Here is a 19,178-nt window from a genome sequence, read left to right as displayed (position 1 = left end):
GATGCCATCAGCGACAAGTGAGTGTCATCAGATACTTGAGCGATACAGACGAGCTGTCCTACACATGTACGCAGACACTCACTCAGAGATACACGCATCCAAGATTTGGTTGTCACCCCAGGGGCGCTGTAGTTTTTGGGTCAAAAGTGAGGGGCGGAGAGCGAGAAAGAAAAGTGAGAGTGAATGAGGGAGAGAGAGAGAGAGAGATGGAGATTTGGGTTATCTTTTTAGGAAAAGGTGGTGCCCTGGGGTCAAGTGAGGTTTACTAAAATTAGACTGGCATGTTTACTGCTTAGGATCAAGGATTGTGAGGAGAACACAGAGAAGAGCTGACTGAAAGGTGTCTTTCACAGTCTGCCTGTTAAACTAAAGACATTCAGATTCACCATCTAACTAATCCTAAACTCGCTTCATGTCTAGAAAAAAAAAAGGCTGAGAAAGGAATCACATGAAAAAGAACATTTTAGGGATGCTTAATACTGTATGCTGGCACCGTACCCTATACAAATGACAATTAATTAAGTGGTGTATCTAACTAACTGGCTTGGTTTAAGTTAATAAGACATATTAGCAAAAATATTATTTAAAAATGCAATTTTAATATAGCTAATGTTGACTGGGTTAATGAGCACAAACACAGGAATACAAAATAAATATATAAATAAACGCCTCACAGCAAGAAGGTCGCTCGTTCGAGAATTGGGCTGGTTTAGTAGGCGTTTCTGTGTGGAGTTTGCATGTTCTCTCTGTGTTCGCATGGGTTTCCTCCAGGTGATCTGGTTTTCCTCACAATTTCAAAAGCATTTGGTATAGGTGAATTGGGTAGGCTAAATTGTTCGTAGTGTATGTGTGTGAATGGGTGTGTTTCGATGTTTCCCAGTGATTGGATGCAGCTGGAAGGGCATCCATTGCGTAAAACATTTATGCTGGCTAAGTTGGCAGTTCATTCCGCTGTGACGACCACTGATTAATAATTGGACTAAGCCGAACAGAAATCAATGAATAAAAAATAAACAAATAAATTAATATATACATAAATAAATAAATGAACAAACAATTAAATAAATAAATAAATAAATAAATACATATAAATAAAAACAAAATCAAATAATGCTTTAGAGAGAAAAAAAGAGTGAATATAAAATAAAGAAAATAACAAACAAACAAACAAACAAACAAACAAACAAACAAATAAATAAATACAATAACACACAAACAAACAAACAAACAAAGAAATAACACATAAATAAAAACTAAATCAAATAATGTTTTAGAGAGAAGAAGAGTGAATATTATTTTTTTATTAAACTAACTAACTAACTAACTAACTAACTAACTAACTAACTAACTAACTAACTAACTAACTAACTAACAAACTAACTAACTAACTAACTAACTAAATCAGTCTATGTTTTTTCACAGTGTACTCATAACTAGGCAGTGTTATATTTTTAACAGTGTAAGACTTTAATTTGCCTTTTAACCTTTGCATTTAGATAATGATATAATAAAATCATTAAAAAAGACATTAAAAAAAAAAAAACATGCACAAAATACTGGTACAATATTGTCCACAGGGCAATATCAAATTTTTAACATATAGTACCGTTTAATCTAAAAACAAGTTATAGAGATACACAATGTATCTGCACCATGTTGGTCACTGGATAATGTTTTTTTTTTTTTTTTTTTTTTTGACATGCAGTACTGGCTTAACTTTTTACATTTAAGTGACTTAATTTCACTTGTATTCATTTAAAATTATTCTATTTAAAACACTAACACTATTTACATAAAACATAATTATAATTAAAACTATTTAAAAACTGTTATTTCATTAGCCACAACAGGATGTACTTATCAGCATTTTAATTTCACCTAACCCCTCAAACTTTCCCATGCTTACCAACACACCTTTATCTCCTCCTGACTAAAAGTAATTAACCCTGAAACTGATTTTGATGAGGCGTTTTATTAATTATCAACCCATAGTGCCTGATACTACAACAACATGATCTGCTCCTCTTCGCCTGAGCGCTTGCTGGCGGAGGCTTGCCTCTTATCAATGTGAAAGTGTGGGGTCATCCAGAGTGGCACTGCAGGCTGAGGCTCTTAACAGAACACTGTTCCCATATCTAAGACACATGCCCTCTGGGGCCTGACATCTTGCTAAACAAACGAACTGTAAAAGGCTAAAGAGTGGGATGGAGGAGGGGGGGCAAGAGGCGAGGAAGGGGAATTCCACTGCACTGGGGCCATCTGTGGAGGTGAGCCAAACTCTGAGCCGCTACAGCCCTGTGACAGATCCTCCGCACTTCAAGCTAGCGTAAATAAAGCTAGCGGTGTTGTTCTAACTCCCACCCTGGAGCTCTGACAGCTGTGTGATGATGTCTGCGGCCCTGTGACCCACAATCGAGATGCCTGAGGGGAGGAAAGGCTACCTGTGATGGGCAGAGCAGAAAGGTGAGACAAGTGGACAGGACATGAGACTCATTTGTTGGTGAAATGTGTAATGTTTGTGGTGAAAAGGTATTTGTCTATGCTGCAAGTTATACAGAGAGATGTATTAGGTAAAGTGTAAATTCAAACTAATTCAATTATTTGGCACTTTCCATAATGTAATTGTGTCAAGGCAGAGCTTAACATAGTTCTAGTAAAGTCCAGATTGTAAAGTTCAAGTTCAGTTTAGCTTAGTTCAGTGTGGTTTAAATTTCACTGCTTAAAGTTCAAACACTGTAAAGCAAATCCAACGAAGCGCACCTCCACAAGTCCCGATTCAAGCAAACCGGTGGTGACAGTGGCGAAGAAAAAAAAACCTCACCAATTGAAAGAGTGAAGGAAAAAAAAAAAAAACTCTAGACAAACTAGGCTCTGTTGGACATTTTGCCATATTTCTTCAGACCAAACTGTCTGTGAGGAGCTGCAGTCTAGGCACTGGAAGCTGAAGAAGCTGGACTTCCATCGTGGAGAAGCTGCAGGGCTGAGTAAGGCACCGGCGGGAGTTCAGGCAGCCCCACAGGATCAATCAGGTCTTTCAGAAATCAGTCTCATGCACTCCATTCCTCCATGATGACCATAGAATCATCTCAGAATACGGCCTGGTCCAGGATTATGGATATCTTTGATCTCCATCTTATCTTAGATCGCATCAGTGGCACTGCTTCTCTAGGGACCTCAGAATGAGTATCCCCAGGTGGAAATAGATACTACAAAAAAAAAAAAAAAAAAATTAGCATAGCTGCTGTTTATAGCGTATCTTAACCAGATGCAAAAACGGAGTGTTATAAATGAAAATAGCAGTCATATAAACAAACATAGGAACAAACATATAAAGCATATGAGAGTTTTTTTACACAATGTCGATGTATTAAGGTTTCATGTTGACAGTTATATCTTAATTAATATTATGCGCATATTGATTTCATAACCTAAATTAAGTACCAATAATAATAACACTAGGCGACAGGTAAATTGGTTAAGCTAAATTGTTTGTGGTGTATGAGTCTGAATGATTGTGTATGGATGTTTCCCAGAGATGGGTTGCAACAGAAAGGGCTTCCGCTGCATAAAACACATGCTGGAAAAGTTGGCGGTTCATTCTGCTGTGGCAACCCTAGATTAAAAAAAAAGATTAAGATAAAAAGAAAAAGAATGAATGAATGAATAATGGTAATAATTTCATAAATACTGTTATGCTTTTATGTAATATATATATGTACTTTTTACTTGTCAAAGTTACTTTTGGAAAACTTTCTATTCATTTGTACTGCATTTTCAACACAAACTCAAAAGGACTAATTTACCTTTTGCCTTTAAAATAATTGTAGCTATATTGAGTGAAATGTCATAGAAATGTATGATTTTTACCAAACAAATGACAAGTTAGTCACTGGAATATTATAAATTAGCCCTTGCTGTGAGATTGTACTGTGTATCTTTGACAATAAGAAGAATATTACAGTGATTTCTGAAAAGCAATGTGACATAGAAGGCTGCAGCAATGATACTCAAAATTCAGCTTTGTAAAACTGTAATATAATTTTCGAAACATGACATTCTTTTTCTATTATTGATCACATAAATACTGTTCTCTTGATGAGAATAATTTCATTTCTATTCTTATACAACCCCAATCTTTTAACATTAGCTAATGTATTATGAAAGAACATGAATTAGCAATGAACACCAGTACATTTCTGACAATGAATATTAACAATGGATATTAATTACTGTAAAATTACCTAACGTTAACAAATTAATTCACTATTAATTGTGTACTAAATCATCCAGTGGTTTGATTTTTGAATAGGACCATCGGTGTTGAGCAGCATAAAACAGTTTAAAATTAGTATACCTCTTTTATTTTTTTTATTTCATCATTTTATTGTGTTAGCTTGCAAATTTCTTCGTTCTGTCTCCTTGAGATACACTGTAGTGTCACTGTAGGTAGAAAGTGTGGGAATAAAAGTGATGGGTGAGTGCAGAAGGCCTGACAACTGTTTTACTCTCTCTGTAAAGCCATTATACAGATAGATGGTGGACCTGTTGGAGGAGTACACAGACAGAAAGATAGAGAGAGAGAGATGGTGAACAGAAGACAAAAGGGAATTAAGCTTGAAAAGAATGGCAGAAAGGCAGTGTTGGAAAGAGTACTGAAAATTCACACTCAAGTGAAAGTACCATTACTTGCCACAAAGTGTGGTAGAATCAGAGTAAAAGTATCTGTTGTAAATATTACTCAAAGTATGAGAAAAATTAGCCCTTCAAAAGTACTCAAGAGTACTGAGTAATATGTTGTGAAGAGCTAATGCATTTACATGTACCTTGTGCATTTGTAAACGTAACATTCTGTAGTGCATCAAGTTATTGCCCAGCAGGCACACAACGTCATAAAACGTTAATATTTGGTTAGATTTAGGTTGTGACATCAGGTGATCAAAATTCAATGCCTAACCTGCGTCAACGGACAACTTTATTTTGATGTCCAACAATCACATCTGATATTTTGTTGATTTTAGGATGTTAGAAAGTGACCAAAATCCAACGTCAAGCCAACATCTTAAACTAACATTATATTGACATCAAATACTGGCATTTATTTGTTAGGTATGGCAACCAAAATCCAACGTCTGGTAATGCCCACACAACGTCAAGCTATAACATCATTATTAATGACTAAATGTAAATGTAAATGTAAACATCATTGGTTGGTTTTAGGTTGGACATTGGCATTGGCCTGTCACTGAGCTCTGACATCAACCTGATTTTCATTTCCAAACAAAATGCAACTTCCCCATGTTGGGGTACAATGTCAATCTGGGGTCATGTTGATGTTGATTTGCCGGCTGGGTGTTTAAGGCCATTTCAGTCATCATACAGTAAACATCCGTCATTTTTTCATCAGTGATATGCATCTAAATAGTCTCTGGATCAATGCGTACTGTATAAAGATTTTGGACATCTTCTTAACACTTTTAATGCTTCCAAACAGTTTGCTGCAATTAAAAAGTGCTCATGTCTTGAGGTAGTTCATTATGATGTGATTTTCCTTCTATGTGCAATTTATTTGGACAGGAGTCACAGGATTGATTGTTTAAAGTAGTGACTGAAGGTTGAAGAAAGGTAGTGGAGTAAAAGTACAGATACTGCTCAAAAATGTACTCAAGAGAAGGTTAAAGTCCACATTTTTAAAGCTACTTCGTAAATTGCAGTTCCTGAGAAAAACTACTCAATTACAGTATTTCGAATACTTGTAATTAGTTACTTTACACCTTGTGATGTCATAACAAAACATCACTGCAGGAAGTTACGCATGTTACATTAGCAGCAGAATGAGAGTGAGGATTTGTGATTGTTTGGCTGTAGGTCATCCGTTCATAATGCTCTTTAGATAAGACTGTTCTGATACTTCAGACTCTCTATCTCTCTCCTTTACACACACACAAGCTCGCTCGTGGATGATGACCTGCAGTTGACCGTTTGAACCCAGGATTTTAGGTCAGAGGGGTCCTGTGCAGAAAGGTCACACTGTGGTCATGTTGTCCTGCCTGAATGCAAGGCCACTTTATTGCTCTGATTTACGCAATTAACAGAGACAGTTGGGAGAGAACGAAAGGAAGAGTAAAAGCAAGCAAGAGATGGTGGGCAGCCTGTTGTTCTCCACTCCCCTCAGCCCTACCACACAATCACAATCCGTTCTCGGATATAAATTTTAGATGTCCGACAGACCCCTCCCTTTTCCTTCTCCCATCGCTCCAGTAAGGGAGTCATATAAAAAAGAGAGAGTGTGTGTTCGAGAGAAGAGCGAAAAGAGAAAACGATTCATTTCCCACACTCGACCCCAGCCGGGCCAAGGTTAGGCTTACCCCCCTCTCCTCCGTTTATTCAAACAATACAGACAGGCCAAATGTTCCCCAGTTTCAGAATCAAAAAGAAAAGCCAGCTGATGAATTGTCAAGGCAGAACGCTTTCATGAGTAATGAATTATATTAATGACGGGCGACTCTTACAAAAACAAAGCTCTTAAATCACACAGTGACTTGGGGCTTTTGTGGAGGTCATTTTCTTTCCGCGTTCCCTTTGGCATTCGGACCATGAACCATGATGAAAGAGAAAATTAGTCTTTCAGTTTGAAAAAACAAAACAAAACAGAACGATGCCATAATTCTCAATTCTGTTTCCTTTGTGCGTACTAATACAGCAGCTCCAAGGACACATCTTGAAGGGTTAGTTAATAAACATTTTGTTATCAAAATATTTTTCATGTTTCACAGATGACAAAAAAGCCTGCAGTTATGAAAGGACATAACAGTGTAATATCCATTTAATAGTCTACATTCAATGGTATTGTAACCAATACAGAATAAACTTGTTTTAGCCAAGATTATTCTTGGTTGATAGAGTTCTGTCACCTTATTTCATTTGTTTTGCCCATTTTGACATCTTATAGCAATGGTGCTCTATCATTGGGTGTTTGAATAGGTAATGAAAATGGATATTTGTAAATATACTTTGATCTAATGTTTAAAAAAAATGCTTATGCGATTTAAATATGAACAGACAGATTAAAGGAAAAATAATAAACATTTGTATTCATATATGAATTGCACAAGCAACATTAGATCAAATATTTTTGCAACATTAGATCAAAGTATTTAAAATATTTATTTTGATTACTTTTTATTTATTAGAATTTTATTTACTTAATTAAATTTATAAATAATTCAATATATTTTTAAATAAATAAAATTTCAAAGAAGGGCTAATAATATTGACTTCAGTGACTTATAAATATCTTATCAGTGCTGTTTTAAATACAATACACAGAAAGTAAAAAAAAAAAAAAAAAAAAAAAAAGAAAAAATTTATGTTTTATATTTAAAACAACATGATGTTTATTTATTCATTGAATTCAAAATTATTAACCCTCCTGTGAAATTAGATTTATTTAAAAATACAATCCCAAGTGTCGTTTAATGGAAAGATATTTTTTACCACATTTGCAAACATAATACTTTTAATGATTGATTTCTTGTAGGTAGGTAATATGTATATATATACATATTATACATATACATATACAAAAAATATTACAGAAAATACTGTGAAAGTGCCCTTGCTCTGTTAAACATTACTTGGGATATATATAAAAAATTATACAAATTTCAAAGCAGTGAAATTTGCTTTATAGACACAGTGGTGTGAAAAAAAGTGTTTGCCCTTTACTGATGCATTTTTTTAAGTAAATACACCATGCGGTTTAACAGGAAAACTAAATAGAAAACTTTATATAGGCCTGCTTGAAAATGTGTTTGCCCCTTAAAACTTAATAACTGGTTGGGCTAGCCTTAACAGCAAGAACTGCAATCAAGAGTTTATATAACTTTCAATAAGTCTGTTACAGAGCTGAAATTTTGGCTACTTATCTTTGAAAAATTGAACCCCCTTTTTAAGGTCATGCCACAGCATCTCAACTAGATTCAGATCAAGACCTTAACTAGTTCACTCCAAAGCCTTCATATTGTTTTTCTCCACCGACGCTTTTTTTTTGTTAGTATGATGTTCTTTTTCTAAAATGCCATGTTATTTTTATATCACACATAACGAGACACACTCCTCCCAAAAAGTCAATCATCAAGATGTTTTTTTTTTTTTTTTTTGGAACTCTGCCATGCTAATCAATTTTGCTTATTATATTTCGTATGGTAAGGTCATGAACACACACCTTACCTAAGGCCTGCAGTTCTTTGGATGTTGTTGGATGCTTCTTGTTGGATGGGGGGTCTTTTGTGACCTTTTGCATGAGTTGTCACTGCTCTTGGTGTGATACTGGTCAGCCGGCCACTCCTGGGAATGCTCTCCACTGTTACACGTTTTTGGCATTAGTAGCTTATGGCTCTCACTGTGATTCACGGTAGTCCCAAACTTTAGAAATGAGCTTATAAGCCTTTATAGATGTTATTTATTTTGCTTTTGAATTTCTTAGGATTAATATGACTATCTTTTGAGGATCTTTTGGTCTATTTCCCTTTGCCAGGCAGGCACTACTTAATAGATTTCTTGATTGCAAAACAACATGCAGTAATGAAATGGCAGTATTAAGAGCTGATGAAAAACTAAAAAAAAAAAAAAAAAAATCAGATCTTAATATCTATCTGGTAACCTTTAATTGATGATTCCCCAACACACACTAAGTTTTTGGGCTCAGGTTGATTGATTTTGCTTGAGTTTCATTGCCACAATAACTTACATTACATGACCAACCTGCACATTTCACACCTTTAGCTGCGCACAGTCAATTACAAACCCTAGGTTTAACCGCAATTTATCAGAGAAAGTTTATATAAAGGATTATGCAATCACCTAACAGGATCTTTGTATGGTTTGTCAACCCAACCCTTACTCTGTAATTTTGTGCAACATGCCTCAGGGTGGACTGACTTCTTATTGGACTTTTAAACATTTGGCAAAAGCATAACTCACTAAACCTCACTAATCCTAATCTCATGGTCACTCCCTGTTAGCATCTGCTTATTACCTGTAAAATAATCCAATCAACATCCTCGCTGGTCTTTTGGCAACCAACAGCACCAGCCGTCAATCACCTGGTGGCTAACACGATCCATGTGGGGTGACCAATGAAAACGTACTCGCATTTCCAAATTTTCCAGTTCTTGGGAAGACATATCAGCATTTCAATTCCACATTTACAATCCAATCAAACACATGAGAAGAAATTAAAACATGGGAAACTGTGTCCTTGTTAAAAAGTTATTAAAATCTATCCTCTGCCCTTGATCCAACCTGAGGAGGGTAAAGCCTCACCAGCAGGGTGAAATGAACCACATAATTGAAAAATCCAGTGTGCAATCCAAAACTAAGTGGGTCTCCATGAAACAATATCACCATGCAACAAATTTAATAAATAACTTCTGGGCGGGCTGTGAAAGGACTCCAATGTTTCCATGAGGCCCCGGACAGGGGTGTGTTTATGCGTGCACGTGTGTGTTGTGTGTGCATCAGGCGGAGGTGACACTGACTGTGTTGTCAAGCGTAAATCCCAACGCTGAGGGGCCAGTGAGATGGGTGTCCATATATCAAAGGATGCAGTGAAGGGGGCTGTCATTTGATCAGCCTGCAGGAAATTCGGGATTCCAAGCAGATGAGGGTCTGAAACTGAGAGGGCCGCAAAGCCCCGAGCCCTGAAGCTCTGTGCCCTGAAGAGCACCAGCTGTTTCCACTCACCCAGTTGGAGGACTTGAACTCAACCTGCAGCATGACATGGGCTGCTGGGCCAGCGAGAGGGGGTAATGAGTATCGATGATGGGTGAAGCTAATGCTGGTGTTGATTGCATGTGACGTGTACTTGTGAGTGACACTGGTATAACTGATTGTTCTGAAGAAGAAAAAGGTGCTTTATCTCATTTAATCAATAACATATCTATTTAAAGGAACAGTACACCTTCAAATTTAAAATGTTAATTTTTTAAATGTTAAAGCCAATTAAAATGACAATTGCAAAATCAGAATGATTATTTTTTTTCTTTATAAAACAAACATACAAAATATTTGAACTGTTTTTTTTCTTTTACAATAACAATTAATGGGTTAGATAAGATATTTTAAAGTATTTTAGGAACTAAACTGATTTAGTTGCCACAGATCTGCTATTACTTATGGTTTTATGTGGTTTGTTTCAGGTCAGTTTGTTCACCATTGTTTGATTTCTTTCAAGGCAGGGTTTATGGGCAGGTGCATATATGGACTTATGAACAGAATGATTATCAAAAAAGTTTGAATGACTTATTATAATGACAAAACTTTTACAGAGGAAGATAATGATAGTGTCACACAGATAATAAAGGAATAAAAAGTCAAATAAAAACATACACATTGACACACACATATATATTTGTATTTCTCTCTCTTTCTCTCTCTCTCTCTCTCTCTCTATATATATATATATATATATATATATATATATAGATATATATATTCATTCATTTATTCTTTTTTTTTTTTTCGGCTTAGTCCATTTATTAATACGGGGTCATCACAGCGGTATGAACCGCCAACTTTTCCAGGACGTTTTTATGCAACAGATGCCTTCAGATTGCCACCTGAACTGGCGTCCGTTCACCATACCTCACTTAAATGATCTAAGAAGAATAGGCGGATCCTGGATCTTTTAATCTTGATAACTGATCTCTGGCAAATTGGGTTCTTCAAACAAGTTTGCTAATCATATAAAAATATCTGGATGAACTGATCTAAGATCGCTGCGTGTGTGTTAGGGGCAGATGTATCGATTTTCGAAATCATGATCAGCACTGCAACGACTGGCTAACAGCACAGCAGCGTAATGACATCATCTGATTAATATTCAATTGTTAATGTAAGCAAAATTACATACATTTTAAAGTAAACAGTTTGTTAATTATGAAACAGAATAACTTTCCACCTTTGTTGTGGGCTGCAGGCTTTACACTTTAAAATTTCAAGAGTATTTAGGAATTTATTTAGTTCTACATTTAGAGCAGATTTTTTATTATAGTTTCATATGCCTGTTATTATAGTTGCATAAAATATTATTCCTTAAAAAAAATCGAATATTGTGAAAGTCTAATATACACAAATTATGCTAAAGCTGGGCTGGTACCATAGAACAGTACGCGTTTGTATCTAAAAACTCCATATAAAAAAAAATATTCTCTTTGAACCCCTTGAGGAGAACTACCCTGTGAGTGTTTTTGTACTCTTATTTCAGAGTCCAGATTGCATACGTTTTATTTATATATATTTTTAAATTTTACACCTAAACTGAAATTATACATTTATTATATATATATTATTTATTTTATTTTTCTTTACTATTTTTGCAGGTGTAAATAACCTCTACTGTAGGAAATTATCATTTAACATATATTTTCAGTATTACCTTTGCTTGAAAAGACCCAATCTAATCCTGATTATATAAAATAAGCCTGCTCCTAAGCAGGTTTGAGCTACCTGACCTGTTGCTATGACAACGACTGTCGGGTGAGTTTTGATGAACGAAACAATACTGGATCGTGTCAGATTGTCAATAACCAAATCCAACTAATTGAGTAATCTATGTCCAAAAAAAAGTTATCCTTTTTGGATAACCTGCATGCTCATGCTTTACTCCTGTGTTGAGCATTGCCTGCCTGACCGTTCTCTGTTGAATAAAGTACTGCACATGGATCCTCACCTCTGTTGTCCTTGACCCTTATGTAGAGCTATATTACAGTATGTGCAATTTGCAAACTAAGTATATGGTAAATATATTGTTTCTTTTTTGTCCATCTATTATAAAACAAGCTTGTACAAATTACACAATTAACACTTTTTCTTTTGGAAAGAGATACAATAGACAAAAAAATAAACACGGAGAGTAGGAAAAATATTTAGCATCAGCTTAAAAAAGCTCATTTTTTTGCCCACCGTTTAAACCTGAATTTAGCATCATGCACCTTGATTGGAATGACAAAAATGCATCTTAATGCAGGTGCAAAAAGGGCCTTTGTTTTACTACTATTACTTTTATTACTCGTTCATTCCTTCATTCTCCGTTGGCTTAGTCCCTTTATTCATCAGGGGTGGCCTCAGCCAACTAATGGCCTCTAGCATATGTTTTACAAAGGCGAATGCTCTTCCAGCTGCAACCCAGTACTGGAAAACATCCATACACACTCATTTACACACATACACTTTGGCCAATTTAGTTTATTCAATTAACCTATAACACATGTGTTTGGACTGTGGGGGAACTGAAAAACATGCAAACTCCACACAGAAAAGTCAACCGACCCAGCCAGGACTCAAACCAGTGACCTACTTGTTGTGAGGTGACAGTGCTAACCACTAAACCACCATGTCGCCATTTTATTATTATTATATTTTGGTGAACTTTCTTCAAAATAGCTGCCTGCTGCTTTTTTTATTCCACACAAGACATCCAGATTTGCAACAATTTTAGGCTGAATTTTCTATTCTTTTCTATTTCTTTCTTTCTTTAAGTGCATTTTCTGCCTTTAAGTAGAGTCGGATGCAAAGGAAAGCCACACTTCAAACAAAAACCACGTCTGCTTTTATGGCCAAGACCCTGCTGTGATGCACGTAGGTGGACATGACAATGAAGAAGAGCAAAAAAGCATTGAGTGAGACAGATGAGGATGGAGGATGGAGGAAGAGCTGTGCGACAGACGCAGGGAGAATGAAGTGAGAAGGCAAACGAGCATACGAGAAAGAGAGGGAGAAGGAGGTTGGCATATAAACGATTACTCCCAAACGTGAGCTGACAGCTGGACCGTGACCTTCCTGCTGTTGGAGCAAAGCGCTGGCTTCATTTACATTACTGCCATGCCAAGTCATTTAGACTCCATTCTTATTCTGACCCGATATTGTGCTGAGTCCCCCCAAAGGCTTAACAGGCCTAGTTTAGAGTAATAGCTTACACTGAGGTGCTATCTGCATTACAGGCCATGGCTCTGATAGCCCTCCTCCCATCTAGCTGACAGAATTAGCTTCAGAGTCATGTTCCACAGAGTCAAAGATAGTGTCTTTGGACCAGTGAAGTAAAGTTAAAACTCTCTCTCTCTCTCTCTCTCTCTCTCTCTCTCTCTCTCTCTCTTTCTCTCTCTCTCTCTCTCTCTCTCTCTCACTCTCTCTGTATATAATAATCAATCAATAGTCTGTGGCCAGTTAAACCAAGTTGAGGTCAGTTGGGGTCAAGGGTTAACACCTGTTTTGTCAGTCAAGTTTTGCAGTGCAACACATGCTTATGACAATTGTTACCCACTCAGTTATGTCATCTTAAATGCAAAGCTGATGTTGTTTGAGGTGTCACATAAACAAATACATCACACCCTGTCGTTGTCATGAAAACTTGACTTACTTGTTATAAATATGTCATAAACATTACTGTCATGATGTCATTATAAACGTGTCATGAATTTTAGAACAGCATCATTATTATTTTCATTGACCTCAATTACAGTGGTACAAATAGAATTGGCCCTTAAAATGTCATTAAATTACGTTAAATGTTAATGACACCATTATAAAGTTATTTGACAGAGTAATGACACTCTTATTTGTTTTAATGACAATTAAAAATAAATTCATTTTAAAAGCAAATTCAAGAGTGATTAAAAAAGTTGACAATTATAATGGCTTCATGACAATCATGTTTATGACAGATTTATATCATGTTCTGTTGCTTTGGTATGATGTAATTGTTTATGTAACAATTTCACCTGTGCATTTAAAATGACAGTGATTGACAGTTGTCATAAAAAGGGATGTACAGATGCGATCACGTGACCAGAAATTGGGCCCGATCTAATCTAGATTAATCTAGATAAATATGGCTTATTTGAATTCTGCTGAAGGTATTCAGAATATGTGTGCTACACAAATAATGACTAAAAGAGAACGGGTTTCTCAAGCCAGGTGGCGCATTAGACCAGCGGCTCATCTCCTGTTTCCAAAATGGATCACAAACTGCTTGAGAAACTGCTCTACTATGAAAATTGTTGATGAAAATAAATTATGTTTAATAAGATGTACTTGTGTTAACTAACTGTTCATTCAGTTAAACATGAATTTTCAACAGTAGACCTACATAAGCTCCAAACAGCCATTTTTGATCACTTTAATCCGACTTACTGTAAGTCATAACTAAACAGAAATGGAATTAAGACATGTGGAGTGTGCATATATTTGTGGCATTATTGAAGTAAACACCACACGATCCTCACACATAGCTGTCAGTAAAGGACCACATACACACACACACACACACACACACACACACACACACACACACACACACACACACACACACACACACACACACACACACACACACACAGACATAGACACACATTTTTTTTTCCATTTGGCGTGTGTTATTAATTTCCATAACACTCTCACCAGTCCTTACTACTTATTTGCATCTAATACCCCAGTTTGTCACGGCGGCATGAATGAAATGTTCATGAGTTAGTCAGACATCCTGCTGATTTGATTCAGAATGGCACTTTATTGTCAAATGGCTCACCGGTCAGGTATACACCTGCTCTAAAATATCAAGGTGAAAGTCATCATAGCTTTTATATATATATATATATATATATATATATATATATATATATATATATAATTTTTTTTAACACATCTATAGTTATGTGGTGGCACAGAGTTAGAGCTCTTTCTTGACTTCACACAGAAACAGTAAAGCGTGCGGCATGACATTACTTTGTTGCAGTCATGCTATATGCTATTGGTTAAATGCTGGCAACGTAGAACTCGGAAGCAACCTGGAGCGGAAAGCGCGAGACTGTCTGTGGTCTGAAGGTATTATAAAGTAGATGTTGACAACATTGTCATTGCCAACATAGGTGAAAAGGAAAAGGCTACATTTAATACAACAAACTAAAAAAAAACAATGTAGGACCTCAATTTGAAATGCTGTCTCGCCACTTTTGAGAAAGTTCTGCCAGCCCTATTTAAGAAGATGTCTGACAAACTACTTGTCCTGTTATAAGATGTACCCTATGTTTCGTTCACAACAGACAAATGGAGTTTGTCCGTAGCTCCCATGTCTCTACAAAGCCTTACTACTCATTACATAGACTCCATCCTGGATCGGTTTCTTTGCTTTTTGTTATTCTTTATTTTGTATATTAAAAGCATTTGATCAGGTTTCGATGCCAGTAGATATCCAAAATCAAATAATTTAAACTTGGACTCAATGGCAAAAAAAACCTGATCGAGACATCCCTAGTCATAAGTATGCATACAATCTCCTCCATATTTATGACGTGTTATGCTATTACTATAAAGGTTTCCCAACAATCATATGAACTCTGTTTCAAATAAAGTGTTGCCAAACTAATAGACAAGACATTGAGGATAAACATTTACTGAAGAGACCTTAATAAGTGACAAATTCATAACAGTTGTGACCCTGTGCTGAACTCCTGCTCGTGGACCATGTAGTCGTACAGAACTAGATAACTAAAGATGAATAACTTATTAACAGAAACGCTTTTCCAAAACACAATCACTCTGTGAACACAACTGTGTGACATAACTCAATCATTTGACTGACAATAAAATGCGAGATTAAGTCAATGTTTTGGCGATTTCAGACCCTTCCAATTTCTCAAGACTTATTTTAAACGACTGTTTGTATACACAGTTGAGTAAAATATATTTAAGACATCTGTACTCTATTACTCTGCTTGTATTTGTTTATTTCTGATTACTTGTATATATTTCTATGGGGCTGAGGAATGCTTATTGATAGTTTCCAAGTGACATCACTCCATTAGGGGAAGGCTACCCCAAAACGTTACTATCTCCTGCTGACCACCAAGTCACAGGCTGAGGGATTTTTATTTTTTCAGCCAAAAAATTTGAATAATTATTGCGAAATAAGATATAGCATTAATAAGCGATGAGGATACACACCTGGGGCCTCATTAATCAACGTTGCGTACGCACAAAAACTTTGCGTACGCCAGGTTTCACGCTCAGAATCGCTCACGTTTGGATTTACTAACAATGAACTGAACGTGGGAATGTGCGCAGCTTTACGGCAGCTTTTTGGCAGGCGTACGCACATTTTTTGTGCATGTCTGTTTTATTTCCATTGGCGACTCCTAGAGGCAGTTGTGTTAAATTCCTCTCTACAAAGTGTCTGAGCCTTGCAATGGCAGCTGTATGAGACGGGTTCATCTAGCAGGTAAATAAGGTTTCCATACCATACAGTTGAGCAGCTAAACATTAAAGCACAATTTGCAGCGGTCGCCTGTTTTCCCAATGTAATCTGAGCAATCTACTGCACGCACATTGCTATAAAGACACTATCTGAAGATTAATTTGCATTCGTGAATCAGAAACATTTCTATTCAATAAATGTGCAAATAAAATATGATGCACAGACTTATTGATGATTCCTACTTGTCTTTCTCGTGATAAATAGTGGGCAAAATCTGATATGTAGCGGGGAAAAAAAAGAAGAAAGAGTTCATCAGACGCTGGATTCGAGCCGAGTTCATGCTCGAATGTGTCAAAACATGACCGCATGCGTCTTACGAGCGCGCCACTGACACTGTTAAAAGGGCTGCAACATTTTACAGATATAAACCAGACTATTTATTTTTTAAATGCACTCAGTGCGATGTTCAGACCCAACTGTGTTAACCGCATCAGCTAAACTCTCCCACTCTATTTTTTTCCTTTTGTTGTTAATTCCGGAGAACAAACTTGCAAATAACACCGCTTTTCTCCGGTCTACCTCCGAAAGCAGCACCTCCAATTCATATTCTGTTCAAAGTTTCTCTTTTTGCTTGCTTTTGCCTTTGCTTTTTCGTTGGGTTTTTGCATTAGCATAGTCATTAGCATATTTATACGGGGGAGGAGGCAGGGAGGGGTTTTGTGCTCGTGCATGTTGCACTCAGTTTCACGTTCATTCAGATGTACAAAAGAATATGCGTGAGATTCGGCGTACGCAGTGTTTCATACATCTGAAATTTTTTCTGCGTACGCACATTTACAGCTTTGTGCGTACGCAATTTTTTACTATGATTTCCACGCAAGTCTTCGTACATGAGGCCCCTGGGCTGTGCTTCTACAAAAATCCATAATAAAAACAATAGCCAGAAAGCAAAAATGTATAGATTTGTGCCAAATAGTAGCATCATAGACCCAAAACAATCTATGGTACCTATAACTGTCAGTTTGTTTGTATGCTTTTTACAGTTTCTATTCTAGTTTGCAGGTTAAGTGCAATTGAAGTATCAATTATGCAAAGTTAAAGTATAAATAGCAATAAAAAGATTTTCCCTACCCTCAAATATTCATCTAAGAAAACCGAAATCGAGACCAAATATGAAAACAGACATTCATGTGCTTCAACACCGTCACCGATGGATAAATCAACAAGATAGATGTAAACATTGTTGAATTGGAAAGCTGACAGGGACATGATGGTTTTAAATGACGGAAAAATGACTGCAGATTCAGTATATGGCTTGCAGGTGCCTACAATTTACAGTTTATAATCATATCTCTGTTTTGTTCTGCTGATATTCCAACACACTCTCACGCAATTCGTAACTTTCTGATTTAGTGGCTAATTTGTATGCATTTGTACGATCTAATTCCTAAAATTTTGTATGATTTGCTTATCCGCCAATGACGGTTGGGTTTAGGGGTGGGGTTAGGTGCCACGTCTCCTTTTTAAAATCTTACAATTTTGTACAACTGAACTTGTAAACTACTTACGTTTTCTAGTGAGATCAGGCTGGATATTCATAATTGAGGCATTTCTATAAAGATCCTAGTGTAGCTTTTTATACAGCCTAGTGTCTGCACAGGTTCTATGACAGAAAACTATCAATTCTTATTGGTTGATAGGCATGCAGCTGTTTTTAGGGAAAGCACAGGTGAAGTAATCCATGTATCCATGTTCCTGCAATTAAAGCACATTTACTTTAGTATGAACAGAATGCTGTGTAATAGGCTGCAGGTCAGTAGATTGACATTGTACAACTATGTTGTGAGCATTATGAGGTTGAATCCCAACTTAAGAACATTTCCTGATCTCAACAACCCCCCCCCCCCTTCTCCAACTATACACTTAAAAACAAAATATACTGTCCTGTCACCAAAATAGCAAAAGTAAATATTTACAAAAGAATGCAGCTCTTTGTTTTGCAAACAAGTACAACATTGACAAATAACATATCAAAGAAAATAGTTTTGCAGCTAAATAAAGTTATGATATTTCTCACTATTGTTTTAGTAATTACGTTTTTAGGGCACATTTAGACATGCTCACCTATTGAATGAATTAGTTACATTAATAATTATCATAGAAAGCTCCACACAGGAAGTTTAGTCAGAGAAGAAATGGTCTGAGTCTGGATTTTCTTTAGGTTTTTCCTCACCGTCGTCACTGGCTTGCTTGGTTTAGAACTTGTGGAGTTGTGCATCGGTGGATTTGCTCTTCAGTGTTTGGACTTTCAGTAGTAAAATTTAAACCACACTGAACTGAAACTAAACTGAAACTCTGAAAACTGGACTGACACTGCTTCAGTTTACTAAAACTTCTATGTTACGCTACTTTGACACAATCTACATTGCAAAAGTGCTATAGAAATAAAGATGAATTGAAATGAACATATGAATCATGCTCATGGGGAATCTATAGGAGAATCCACAGGAGAATGTAATAAAATAGAGAACCAATTGAGTAAATAATTAGCTTACTAAATTGTATTACGTGTTTGCTTAATTTCCTTTGAGCTTATAGCATTTGCCTCTTCCAAATCTAACATGCACCTCATACTTTGATTACAGTTTTAAAATAAAAGTTTTAGTGGTCACAAAATTGTTAGTATTAAAGAAGTGCAGTATTAACCAGACTTTTGCAGTAAGTGGTATAGGACAGATCAAGGTGGCACCAGGTCAGTTAGTGCAATGCTGTGAGGATGATTCAGTCTTGGTGTTGTCCTCACATTTCTCTGTGAGATGGATTTATGGCGCATTTCACACTTTGCTGCCACTCTGAGAGCCATAGCTCCATTCAGAGCACCGCCATGTTAATTAGAAGCATTTGGCTCCATTTCATTGAGTAGAAGGGA

At 36.3% G+C, this 19,178-nt stretch overlaps 1 long non-coding RNA gene across 2 annotated transcripts; it reads right to left on the bottom strand.

Moving 5' to 3' along the window:
• Positions 1 to 1,671: 1,671 nt before the first annotated feature.
• Positions 1,672 to 9,413, bottom strand: LOC147844376 (uncharacterized). 2 transcript variants are annotated; one of them, XR_015490680.1, is made up of 2 exons: positions 9,038 to 9,413; positions 1,672 to 3,206 (listed from the first exon to the last, which is right to left on the bottom strand). It is a non-coding gene; the product is annotated as an uncharacterized LOC147844376 (long non-coding RNA). The 2 variants fall into 2 exon arrangements; XR_015490679.1 differs by having other exon boundaries at positions 8,230 to 9,396.
• Between the last annotated feature and the right edge of the window lie 9,765 nt (positions 9,414 to 19,178).

This window comes from Danio rerio, chromosome 5 (assembly GCF_052040795.2).
Source record: "Danio rerio strain M-AB ecotype USA chromosome 5, GRCz13ab, whole genome shotgun sequence".
In the NCBI taxonomy this organism is placed as follows: domain Eukaryota; kingdom Metazoa; phylum Chordata; class Actinopteri; order Cypriniformes; family Danionidae; genus Danio; species Danio rerio.
Note: the sequence above shows the minus strand (reverse complement) of the source record. Positions and strands in the feature narration are given on the sequence as shown.